Source organism: Lygodium microphyllum, chromosome 29 (assembly GCF_053477565.2).
Source record: "Lygodium microphyllum isolate KBCC chromosome 29, Lygodium_microphyllum_v1.1.10, whole genome shotgun sequence".
NCBI lineage: Eukaryota > Viridiplantae > Streptophyta > Polypodiopsida > Schizaeales > Lygodiaceae > Lygodium > Lygodium microphyllum.
The window spans coordinates 68,577,276-68,590,633 of NC_141163.1; positions in this window are offsets into that span (position 1 = coordinate 68,577,276).

Here is a 13,358-nt window from a genome sequence, read left to right on the forward strand (position 1 = left end):
TCTCTTCTATCTCCTATTATATACTTCCTTCTCTCTCAGATCCTTGTGGTGGATATGACCTTTTGACTAAATCCCCTCTGATATTAGTGAACTCAACATGAAAGGTCGTCAGAAGGAAAGACAAGGTGGGAGAACCTTCAAGCACAATTTCTAGTGATGTTTTGTAGTAGTTAGTGTAGAATATGAACATGCTTATGTAGGTACAAAAATGACAACAAGTGATGCATGCTTTTGCTCAAATGAAACTATTGTGATGAATGCTCTGCATCAACAAGCAGTAGAGCATGAGATGAATTTGTTTAATGGCAATAATGTATCTATATATTTGCATACCTATGCTCAAAAGATGGAGTTCTTTGGGGTGGCTCAACTTGCATGAGCCAGTATTTTGTACAAGTCATTGTACATGAATTGAAAGCCCCCAAGTTACTAGATTATACATGCAGGGTGCTAACTGGGTAGCTTTCAAGAAGACACTTAGGGAAGAATTTTACATTGAAGACACCAATTTGATTATCTGCAAGACTTTTCAGGAGTGGGTTCTAAAACCCAATAAGGGTCTTGTGGCTAAAGAGTTATTAAGAGAATTTGAAAGTTGATTTGAGCAGTTAGATCTTGCTGAGAATAGCAAGCTCTTACAAGTCAAAAATTTGAATTGTTTCTACAAACAAGAGATCCTGAACTTCAAGAGAAGATTGATGGTTTGTTAGAGGATTAGACTACAGAGACAAGGCTTAAAACAAAGTGGAGGCACGTTAAGGAAGTTATTACTACACTAGTGAAAAAGCATAGAAGAAGAGAAATATTGCATGTATCTAGCTTGCCCACTATTAGGGGCAAAATAGTTTATGTATCCAATAAGCCACCCACTTCTATGGCTAACCCTATGACTACACCTATTGTTCCCACTATTAGGGAAGATGTATTAGATGAATTGTTTAAAGGCATGTAGAATCTTCAGTTGAAGGTCATAAAATTGGATGAGAAAGGACAAGAGGAAAGGGGGCGGACAACATCCCCCAAACTAGGGAAAATATGTATGTGGTGTGATAGTTTGCAATATGAAAGGAAGGATTGTACTACTTATCAAGAGGCCTTGGCATGACAGCTTATCTTTTGGAAAGATGTCAAGATCCATGCACAAGAAATGGGATTGCATCTTGCTTTGAATTTTGAAAAGGGAGGTATACAAAATTTGTTGGAAGACTTGGTTGTTTTCAGCCACCTCTCGAGCATGTTATGGAAGAGCCTGGAGAGGAGTAGAAACAGGATAGCAAGCAAGAGGGCTAGCAGCTGGCATATAAGCTGCAGTAGTCTGATATTGAATTAGCCACCATAGATACCTTGGAAGATCATGTAGTGGAAGAGTCAGCCATTGCATCTATAGATTTTCTTAATGCATTTGAAAAGGTTTACAAAACTCATGTTTTACTTGATGCAAGGACTTAGGGGGAGATTGGTGAAGTGTTGGGATGTACATGATTTATAGGATACAATTATCGTTTCTGAGACAGTTCATGAACTCAAGGATATGCCTTTAGAGGATGTTAGATGTGATGCTCCACAAATAGAGAATGTTTTTCATACTTTGTTTGAAACCTTGATAGGCAATTCAAGGATATTTTAAGATATGGACTGCTTTACTATTTTTTGTGACAGTCAGTATGTGTTGGATGCAAGTGAGGCTTAGTTTACGTTGTATGTGGTACATAATTGTCAGTATAAGCAGATTTCTATCTCGACTTTGAAAGAGTAGGCATGTTGCTATGTATTTATTGATGGATGCATCGATAGCATGTATATGGAGATTCAACAGCCTCTAATATATGATGCGCACCAAAGGTCTGATGACCTTGGAGTGGAAGCTTGGTATGGTGTTTGAGTTGTGCAAATGCTAATCATTTTAATATATGATCAAGGGGGATGTCTTTTTATGTGCATGATGAGTGACAAGTTGACGATGTGGGTGTTTGACCCAGGTGGTTCATTAGTGGCACATACCGAAGGATATCCAAGTTCACAGGGGGTGGATGTTGTGTTTCTATACCTCGAAACAGTTTGAAAAAACTTGGAGTGCATCATCATCTAGATTTCTTATGAATCTACAGAGTCAATGTCATCTTAGTCATTGGTTCTAGTGCCCATAGTATGGTTAGTTTCAAAATACAAGATTTTTGGACAAGTTAAGCTTATTTTTTATATTTTGGTTATTATTTCTTGTAAATATCCTAAAAAGGTATAGAAAACTTCTAGAATAGAGTGACATGAAAAAAGAAATTGGCTTTTCAACCAAATTTGGGAGATCTCCTGCAAAAACAACGGACTTTTGAATTCGTGCAGCACGTGTTCGTAGTTGATTGGCAGTAAACAACACTTTGAATGAGGAGAAGAAGGAGAAATCTAGAAGAATTCTAACTAGGTGTTCTGAGGTTTTAACCCCCTTTTAGAGCCAACAAAACCATCAAATTTGCCATTTGAGCAGCAGAGAAGAAGCTAGTGTTTGGTGCTCGTTTTTAGTCTGCCAAGGAGCTCGAGAAGATCTAATCGTAAAGATTGCTTTCGAGTAGTCCCAAATAAGGATTTTGTTTATCTTCTCACATTCCATCAATACATAGTTCTTTGATTCATTGAGCTTTGTCTTTATCTTGTGTACCTCTTGCTTATTTTGTTTATTCTTTTTCTCCTCTTCTATCTCCTATTCTCTACTTCCTTCTCTCAATCGTCCCTAGTGGATACGACCTTTCGACTAAAACCCCTCCGACACTCGAAAATTATATTATGAAGATCCTCCCCCCTTAAAGAAAGGATTGATACAAGCTTGAGCACATGTCTAAGCTATGTCTCAAAGATATTTAAGATAATCATATAAAAAAGACATTATTGATACAAGCTTCAGCAAGCGCTCAAGCTCTATCTCATGGACACCTCAATGAGAGAGGGAAAATTACCATGTTGCAATTAGAGATAGATGGGATAAAATATTACCAAGATCCACCCCCATATAGGGGGGGATAAAAAAGGATTGAGCACATGCTTAAGCTCTATCCCAAAGAGATCTCAAAGTCAATGAGAATTGAGAGGGTCTATATAGGCTTGAGCACATATTGCATAATCCCATCATCTTTACATGCCATGCATTCTACCTAAAATACACATTGGACTCATATCAAACAAAGAAGGTTTCTATAGGCTTTATCACACACTCAAGTTTGATCTCAAATATATCTTAAAGATACAAGAGAAACTATGAGCCTATCCTCCAAATCCCCTTCCTAGAAATAAAGGATTGAGCATGCACTAAAGCTCTCTCTCAAGGACATGAAAGAAATTCAAGACAACAGACATCTCAAAGAGAGAAGAGAAACTACAATGATGCACTCACAGATACAAGCCTTCCCCCCTATGTATAGGGTCTATACAAGATTGAGCATATTATTAAACTCTTTTCCAGAGGCATATGAAAATTTCATATCAAATAGATAAGGTTTGGATACAAGCTTGAAGCGCATTGTCCAATAGCCATCTCAATGAGAGAGGAAAATCCTTGTCCATGCCCTCCAAGGGAGGTGGAAACACTCTTGAGAAGCTCTTCGCCCCCTAAGGAGAGGGTTTTTACAAGCTTAACAAGATCCAAAAGCTACAACTCAAAGACATATCAAAGTATCATATAAAAAAGACAGGGTTTGGATACAAGATTGAGCACATGCTCAAGCGCATTATCTCACAGCTATCTCAATGAAAAACCTAAAAATCACATAAAAGTGGAGAGGATCTATATAGGCCCCATCATCTGCACAATATCCATCCCACCAACTTGCCTACTTTCCCTCCCCTTTGTCTCAAAGGCACCTCATAGTCAAGTCAACAAACAAAAAGTGTGGTGATAGGGTTGATCAGAGGCTCAAGCCCTCTCTTAGAAGTGAAGAGGGTCTATATAGGCCTCATCATGTGCACAAGGTCCATCCCACCATCTTGCCTAGTTTCTCTCCCCTCTATCTCAAAGACACCTCATAGTCGTGCCAAACAAAGAACATCATTACAAGCTAGGCCATAGGGTCAAGCTCTCTCCTTGAATACATCTAAATGGGAAAGGGGATACCATGAACCTATCTTGTGAAGCTCCCATCCCCCCCCTAAAGAAAGGCTTGATACAAGCTTGAGCACATGCTTGAGAATACACTTCACAATGTTTGTCTCAAAATGACTTCAAGATCACACAAAAGTGGAGAGTTGTCTCAAAAATACATCTAAAAGAAAAAAGAGTGGAAAGGAGATACTAGGAACCTGTCTTGTGAGGATCCTCCCCCCTTAAAAGAAAGGGTTATTACAAGATTGAGCACATGCTTAAGCTATGTCTCAAAGATATTTAAGATAGTCATTTAAAAAAGACAATGTTGATACAAGCAAGCGCTTAAGCTCTATCTCATTGACACCTCAATGAGAGAGGGGAAACTACCATGCTGCACTTTGAGACACAGGAGATAGAATGTTACCTATATCCACTCCCATAGAGAGCGGGGGTTGATACAGGCTTGTGCACATGCTCAAGCTTTGTCCCAAAGAGATCTCAAATTCAATGAAAATTGAGAGGGTCTATATAGGCTTGAGCACATCCTTAAGCTCTATCCCATCACCTTTACATGTTGTCATGTGTTCTACCTAAAATACACATTAGACTCATCTCAAACAAAGAAGGTTGCTATAGGCTTGATCATACAATCAAGTTCGATCTCAAATATATTTTGAAGAGACAAGAGAAACTATGAGCCAATCCTCCAAAGCTCCTTCCCAAAAATAAAGGATTGAGCATGTACTAAGGCTCTTTCTCAAGGACATGTAAGAAATTCATAGACAAAAGACATCTTAATGAGAGAAGAGAAACTACAATGATGTAATCATAGATACAAGCCTTCCCCCTACATATAGGGTTGATATACAAGCTTGAGCATATTATTAAGCTCTTTTCCAGAGGCATATGAAAAATTCATATCATATAGATAGGGTTTGGATACAAGCTTGAAGCACACTATGTAATAGGCGTCTCAATGAGAGAGGAGAATCTTGTTCCATGCCCTCCAAGGGATGGGGTAAACACTCTTGAGAAGCTCCTCCCCTTTTAAGGAGAGGGTTATACAAGCTTAAGAAGATGCAAAAGCTACAACCCAAAGACATATCAATGTCATCTAAAATAGTTAGGGTTTGGATACAAGTTTGAACACAAGCTCAAGCACATTTTCTAACAACTATCTCAATGAGAACCCTCAAAGTCACATAAAAGTGGAGAGGGTATATATAGGCTTAGTAGTGCAAAAGCTCCATCCCACCCTCTTTCCTAATCTTCCTCCCCTTTGTCTCAAAGGCACCTCACAATCATGTCAACAAACAAAAAATGACATGGCACGCTTGATCATAGGCTTAAACCCCCTTTCAGAAGTGGAGAGGATCTATATAGGCCGCCCAATCATGTGCACAAGCTCCATCCCACCATCTTGCCTAGTTTCCCTCCCCTCTATCTCAAAGACACCTCATAGTCGTGCAAAACAAAGAATATCATTTTAGGCTAGGTCATAGGGTCAAGCTCTCTCCTTGAATACATCTAAACACAAAAGGGGATACCACGAACCCGATCTTATGAAGCTTACCCCCCTCGATAAAGGCTTGAGCACATGCTCATGCTTAGTCTTAGGTGAGAAATTCACATAGGAAATATAGTCTTGATAGAACCATGGGCATGTGCTCAACATCCATCTCATACAGATCTCTATGATAGAGGAGAATCTACCATTGTTGCACTTAGAGATGAGGCAAAACAATATTACCAAGCACCTCCCCCATAAAGAGAGGGTTTTTACATGCTTGAGGACACACTTCACAAGGTTTGTCTCAAAATAACTTCAAGTTCACACAAAAGTAGAGAGCTGTCTCAAAAATACATCTAAAAGAGAAAGAAGTGGAAAGGAGATACTAGGAATCAATCTTGTGAGGATCCTTCCCCCTTAAGAAAGTGTTGTTGAGCACATGCTCAAGCTTAGTCTTGAGCTATAAAGTCACATAAAAAAGACAATCTTGATATGAGCATGGGTATGTGCTCAAGATCCATCGCATACACATCTCAATGATAGAGGAGAAACTACCATGATGTACATAGCAATAGAGGAAAAACAATATTACCGATCACCTCCAATAAAAAGAGGATCTATATACACTTGAGAACATGCTTCACAAGGTATCTCCCAAAATGACCTCAAGGTCACATAAAAGTGGAGAGCTATCTCTCAAATACATCTACAAGAGAAATTAGGGGAATTGAGATACCATGAACCTATCCTATGAAGCTCCTCCCTTGGAAAAGGAAGGATTTATACAAGCTTGAGCACATGCTCTCAAGCTATATCTTAAAGATATTTAAGATATTCATATAAGAAAAACAAGGTTGATATAAGCTTGGGCAAGCAGTCAAGTTCTATCTCATGGACATCTAAATGAGAGAGGGGCAACTACCATGCTACACTTAGAGTCGAGCGCCGTTTTCAGAGGCGTGGTGGGGTGGTGTGGAGGGAGCGAGGTTTTCCGAGGTGGGGTGCGGGGGGGCGTCGTGGGGGGGTGCGGTGGGGTGGGGGGGTGTGCCGTGTCGTGGGGGGGTGACGCGGGGCAGGGTGGGTCGAGCGGGGTTGTGGTGGGGTGGTGTGGATGGAGCGGGGTTTTTTGAGGTGGGGTGGGGGGGGAGGCGCCGCGTCATGGGGGGGTGCGGTGGGGTGGGGGGGGTGTGCCGTGTCGTGGGGGGTGACAGGGGGTGTCGCGACGCCCCCTTCCCCCCACCATGCCACGACACGACGCGACACGCCCCCTCCCCAACATAACATGACAACCTCCCTCCCCCCCCATGACATCCCCCCCACTCCCCATGACACGACACGACGCGACGCGCCCCCCCCATGATACCCCCCACCCCCATGACACGACACGATGCGACGCGACGCGCCCCCCCATGACACGACATGACGCGACGCGCCCCCCCCATGACATCCCTCCCCCCACCCCCCATGACACAACACGATGCGACGCGACGCGCCCCCCATGACACGACACGACGCGACGCGCCTGCCCCATGACATCCCCACCGCCCCATGACATGACACGACGCCCCCTCAACACACACCACCCCATGTCGCCACACGTCGCCCCCTCCCCCCATGACATCCCCACCCCACCCCCCCATGACACGACATGACATGACGCGCCCCCCCATGACATCCCACCCCACCCCCCATGACACAACACGACACGACGCGCCCCCCCTATGACATCCCCCTCCCCCTGCCCCATGACATGACACCACACCATGTCGCGACGCGCCCCCCCCCCCATGACATGACACGCCCTCCCCCCACCTCCAAAATTAGGCCCCCCCTTCCCCCCTCAACACACACCACAACATGTTGCGATGCCCCCCCCCCATGATACGACACGACGCGACGCCCCCCCCCCCCAACAGACACCACACCATGTCGCGACGTGCCCTCCCCCCACCTCCAAAATTCCCCCCCCCCCTTCCCCCCTCAACACACACCACACCATGTCGCGACGTGCCGCCCCCCCCCCCCCCACCATGACATCCCCACCCCACCCCACCCCCCACCCATAACACAACACGACGCGACGCGCCCCCCCCCATGACATCCCCCCCACCCCCCCATGACACGACATGACGCGATGCGCCCCCCCTCCCCCTTCCCCCATCCACACACACCACACCATGTCGCGACGTGCCCCCCCCCCATGACATCCCCACCCCACCCCCCCACCCATGACACGACACGACACGACATGCCCCCCCCATGATATCCCCCCCCACCCCCCATGACACGACACAACGCGACGCGCCCCTCCCATGACATCCCCACCCCACCCCCCCCCACCCATGACATGACACGATGCAACGCGCCCCCCCTATGACACGACATGAAGCGATGCGTCCCCCCCCCCTCCCCCTTCCCCCCTCAACACACACCACACCATGTCGCGACGTGCCGCCCCCCCCCCCCATGACATCCCCACCCCACCCCCCCCCACCCATGACACGACACGACGCGACGCGCCCCCCCCCATGACATCCCCACCCCACCCCCCCACCCATGACACGACACGACGCGACGCGCCACCCCATGACACGACACGATGCGATGCGCCCCCCCCCTCCCCCTTCCCCCCTCAACACACACCATACCATGTCGGGACGTGCCGCCCCTCCCCCCTCCCCATGACATCCCCACCCCACCCCCCATGACACGACACGACGCGATGCGCCCCCCCCCCCATGACATCCCCCCCCCAATGGCATCCCCCCCCTCCCCACCCCCCCATGACATGACACGACGCGACGTGCCGCCCTCCCCTTAACACACACACCCACCCACCGCGACGCCCCCCCCCCTCTAACACACACCACACCATGTCGCGACATCCCCCCCCCCGCCCCATGACATGACACGACGCGACGTGCTCCCCTCCCCTTAACACACACACCCACCCACCATGACGCCCCCTCAAAAATTCCACCCCCCCTCCCCCCAAAACACACCACACCACACCACCCCTCCCCCCCCCCCCCTTCCCCCCTCAACACACACCACCCCACCCCTCCCCCCCCCCCCCTTTCCCCCATCAACACACACCACACAACCCCACCCCTCCCCCTGTAAGGGCTTTGTAGCTATACCATGCCGTTGCTACCGATTGTACCTATATAGGGAGTAGTAGTGACTCAAAGCCCTGCCTTGTTTCCACTCTACGTGTGATTCCCTATACCCAATGGTGAACCCTCTTATGTGCGGCGTCACGAGGGTGTAGTCCTAGGATGTGTCTATGTTGTCCCGCTTTTGGATTGAATAATACAAGAGTATACCTTGAGCTCATATCGTGTTACCTTTTTGTGCCGTGTTGAGTGCGTAACGAGTGCAGGTTTATCACACTTGGTATCAGAGCAACTCTTGCTCGGAGTGAAGGAGTGCTCACGGAAGCAGGAGGAAAGATCCAGTGCCCCGAAGAGATCGAAGTCGTAACGACCCACAGCGCGACGCCCCACGTCGTGTCGCCCCACGTCGCGTCGCCCCACGTCGCGTCGACCCATGTCGCATCGCCCCACGTCGCGTCGTCCCACGTCGTGACGCCCCCCTGACGCGTCGCCCCGTCGTGACGCCCCAACCTCGACATCCCACTGTCTGAAGACGTGACGCGGCTTCCCCGCAGCACGACCCACACCACCACAGGCGAAACGCGGCCTCCCCGTGTCGACACCACCACCAACCACATGGAGGAAGAAAGGGAGAACATCACCCTCCCGACATTAGAGGAGAGGAAGAAGAGTAGGGGACAAGAATGGAGAGTGGCGCAAGAGGAGAAGGTGGCCAGACTAGAAAGACAAATAGATGGTATGTCAAGCATGCTAGAATCAATATGGAGGAACATGCAGATGAAAGAGGAAGAGGAAGAAAGGAGGAAAAAACTAGAAGTAGAGCAGGGCTATAGAGAATGGGTGAGTCAACAACAAGAAGAGGAGAGGAGACACCGAATGCAAGAGGAGATGGATAGAACAGGTAGAGAGGAGTCATCTAGGAGGGCGCAAGATACAAGGAAGGAGAAGGAGAAAGTAGTAGAATTAGGAAGCAAAAAGAAAGACAAGAAGAAGGAGAAGAAACACCATCGCAAAGAAGAGGAAGATAGCAGTAGTTCAGAAGATGATTATGGAAAATTCAAGATGCCCCAACCCGCCAAGTACAAGGGAGAGAGAGATGGGTTGGTTTTGAAGAAATGGATCGCAGAGGTGGATAGGTACTTAAAATATTCAAGAATCACCGAAGACAGGAAGGCGGAAGTGGCAGCCATTTACTTGGAGGAGGACACTGCCAGTTGGTACCTGTTAGAACAAGAGCAGGGCCACACAATCTGTTCGTGGGAAGAACTCCAGGAAGAACTGAAGGACTACTTTATTCCAAAGCTGGAGAAATTCAAAGTGAGAGATGAATGGAGGAACCTCAAGCAAGCACAGGGAAAGATGAAAGAGTATGTCAGCAAATATAGGCAAATCATGCTCCAGCTACCAAACATGGATACCGACACTAAGCTACATGGATTTTTGTTTGGAATGCAAGAATGGGCTAGAAGAGATGTGGAGAGACAGGAGCCAACAAGCTTAGCAGAAGCCATGAGAATGGCCGAACGATTGGTGGACCTGGAAGGCAGAAGAACAGCACAAGGGAATCAAAACAGGTTCAACAACAACTTCAACAACACCTTCAACAACAGCAACTCCTGGAACCAGAGGCCCAATGCTCCTAGAGGGGCATTCACAGATACAAGGAGTCAAAACACCACTAACACCACGGCTGTATCCCAAACCGCATTAGTACCAAGAGGAGCAGCAGGGAGATGGGGAAACAATCACTACATGCCAACCCCTAGCACATCATATAGGCCCGCAGGATCAAACACATCATGGTGGAGACCCCCAGGCCCTTCCACCGGCATCAGATGCTTCAAATGCGGGGGTCCACACTACCAAAACAGATGCCCAATAGAAGACACAGCTTCATCGAGTGGATCAAGGGTGAATGCAGCTTGTGCATATGGAGGAGAAGAACCACAACCACCGCGTATCCAAGAAATTCCAAATGGGAGTGAAGAGAGCATAGACCACCCAAGGGTAGGGTCAGTTAGTGCCCGACCCCAATGCATGGCAGCCAGAGTAGCGGCAGTCCACCATCTATACATCAAAGGTCGAGTGGGCGAAGGAGACCAACCTATCATGGTGGACACAGAGCAACCCATAACTTCATGACACCACAGTGTCCAGCAAAGCACGGATTGAAACTATCCAAAGCCCCAGAAGGATTAACAGTAACATTCGCACAAGGAGAAGCCAAAGAAGTAAAACAAGTCTTTGCAGTCCAAGTGGAAGCCGACAAGTGGAAAGCGAAACTCAACTTCTTAGTAATCCCCATGGATGATTTTGAAGTGATATTAGGCTTAGAATTCTATGACAAGTATGTCATTGCAATGTTTGGTAAGGGTGTGAATGAAATGATGCTAGATATGCAAGGAGAAGGCGTCAGAGTACCATGCGAAAGAATGCAGCTACCTGGTAGGACCCCAATCAAGGTGCAAATGAAGGAGAACAAGCCAGGAGTATCATGCCAAATAGTAAAACCAGCTGCAAACCAACCAAAGGGCTAGACCCAAAAAGCACCGGTCCAAGGGACCGTCATCATGCCACGTATCATGACATGCAATGCAAAGCAAGTCGAGAAATCAGTCAAACAAGGAGATATGGTCTATCTGTGTATGATTCGACCAATTGAAGAAGAAGAAGATGGCAAGAAACCCAAACAACAGAAGAGGAACACAGAAGTGGCAGAAATACTTGAAGAATTCAAAGATGTAATGCCAGCCGACTACCCAAGGGTCTACCACCCAGACGAGATGTGGATCACAAGATTGAGTTGATTCCAGGGTCTTCTCCACCGGCCCGAGCTCCCTATCGCATGAACCACACTGAGCTCATGGAATTGAAGAAGCAACTACATGAACTAGAAGAACAAGGATTCATCCGCCCTAGCAAATCCCCCTTTGGTTCTCCAGTGTTGTTTGTAAAGAAGAAGGATGGGGGACTTAGACTCTGTGTAGATTATAGGGCTCTTAACAAAATCACCATAAAGAACAAATACCCTATGCCCCTAGTGGAAGACCTCTTAGATAGACTGCATGGGGCCAAGCACTTTAGTCGGATTGACCTTAGATCAGGATACCACCAAATCCGCATAGCCGAAGAAGATATCCCAAAGACAGCCTTCCACACCCGATATGGTAGTTTTGAGTGGTTAGTTTTGGGATTCGGCCTAAGCAATGGGCCAGGCACATTTTGTGGCCTCATGGATGGAATTTTTAGACCGGAGATAGATATCTTTGTCATTATCTACATAGATGACCTCCTAGTCTACAGCAAGACCTTAGAAGAGCACAAGCAACACTTACGCCAAGTTTTTGAGAAACTGCGGCAACATCAGTTATACGCCAAGCTGGAAAAATGTGAATTCGCAGTGAAAGAATTGGAGTTCCTAGGCTTTATTGTAGGAGCAGATGGAATCAAGGTGGACCCTAAGAAAGTGGAAGCTGACCAAAAATGGCCTGTACTGAAAACTGTAAGAGAAGTGCGGGAGTTCCTAGGCTTCACAGTATTTTGTCGAAGATTCATCAAAGATTACAGACTCATCACTGCCCCCCTCTCCCACCTCACCAAAGAAGACCACTCGTTTACATGGGAGACCGCGCAACAGGAAGCCTTTGAGCAGATGCAGAAGTGCATGAGCCACACTCCCGTCCTAAGGGTGCCGAACTTCACCAAACCCTTTGAAATCTCTACAGATGCATCTGACTATGGCATAGGGGGTGTACTGGTCCAAGAGGGGCACCCCATTGCGTATGAGTCAAAGAAATTTACGGATGCTAAAACAAGGTGGAGCACACATGAGAAGGAAATGTTGGCAGTCATTCACTGCCTTAGAAAATGGAAGCACTATGTTCAAGAAAAGCATACAATAGTCTTCACCGACAATATCTCCCTCAAATACTTCCAATCCCAACCCAAGTTATCAGCAAAGCAAGCCCGCTGGCTAGACTTCCTAGCCGAATTTGACCTGGAAATTAAGCACAAGCCCGGCTCTACTAACAAAATAGCAGATGCCTTGAGCCAGAAAGCTGACCTTAAAGCTGTCAGTGTTGTCAGCAGCATACATACACAGTGCTCACCAAAATCCAATTAATGATTCCCCTCTTCAATGGATGTCCATTCATCCACATGTGCACATGACACTCACCAAATATATAGCCATGCCTTACCTCCTCTCCTCTAACTCTGTGTGTGTGTGTGTGTGTGTGTGTGTGTGTGTGTGTGTGTGTGTGTGTGTGTGTGTGTGTGTGTGTGTGTGTGTGTGTGTGTGTGTGTGTGTGTGTGTGTGTGTGTGTGTGTGTGTGTGTGTGTGTGTGTGTGTGTGTGTGTGTGTGCGTGCGTGTGCGTGTGCAAGCCCTACTAATGGATGTTCATTCGTCTAGATTCATACATAGGTCTTGCCAAGGGATCGAATGTGTTAAAGATCCAAAGATGTTCGACACTCAAAGATGAATGAATACCAAGGTGAAAATATGGAAATATAAACTATCAAAATGAGATCAAAAATAAAAAAATCTTAATAACTTGGAAGAGATAGATAATGTTTTTTAAAATTGAGATTTTCATCAATCGAATAAAACACAACTCATTTAAAAAGTCTTACAAAGATTATATATATCAAGTATGTGGCGAT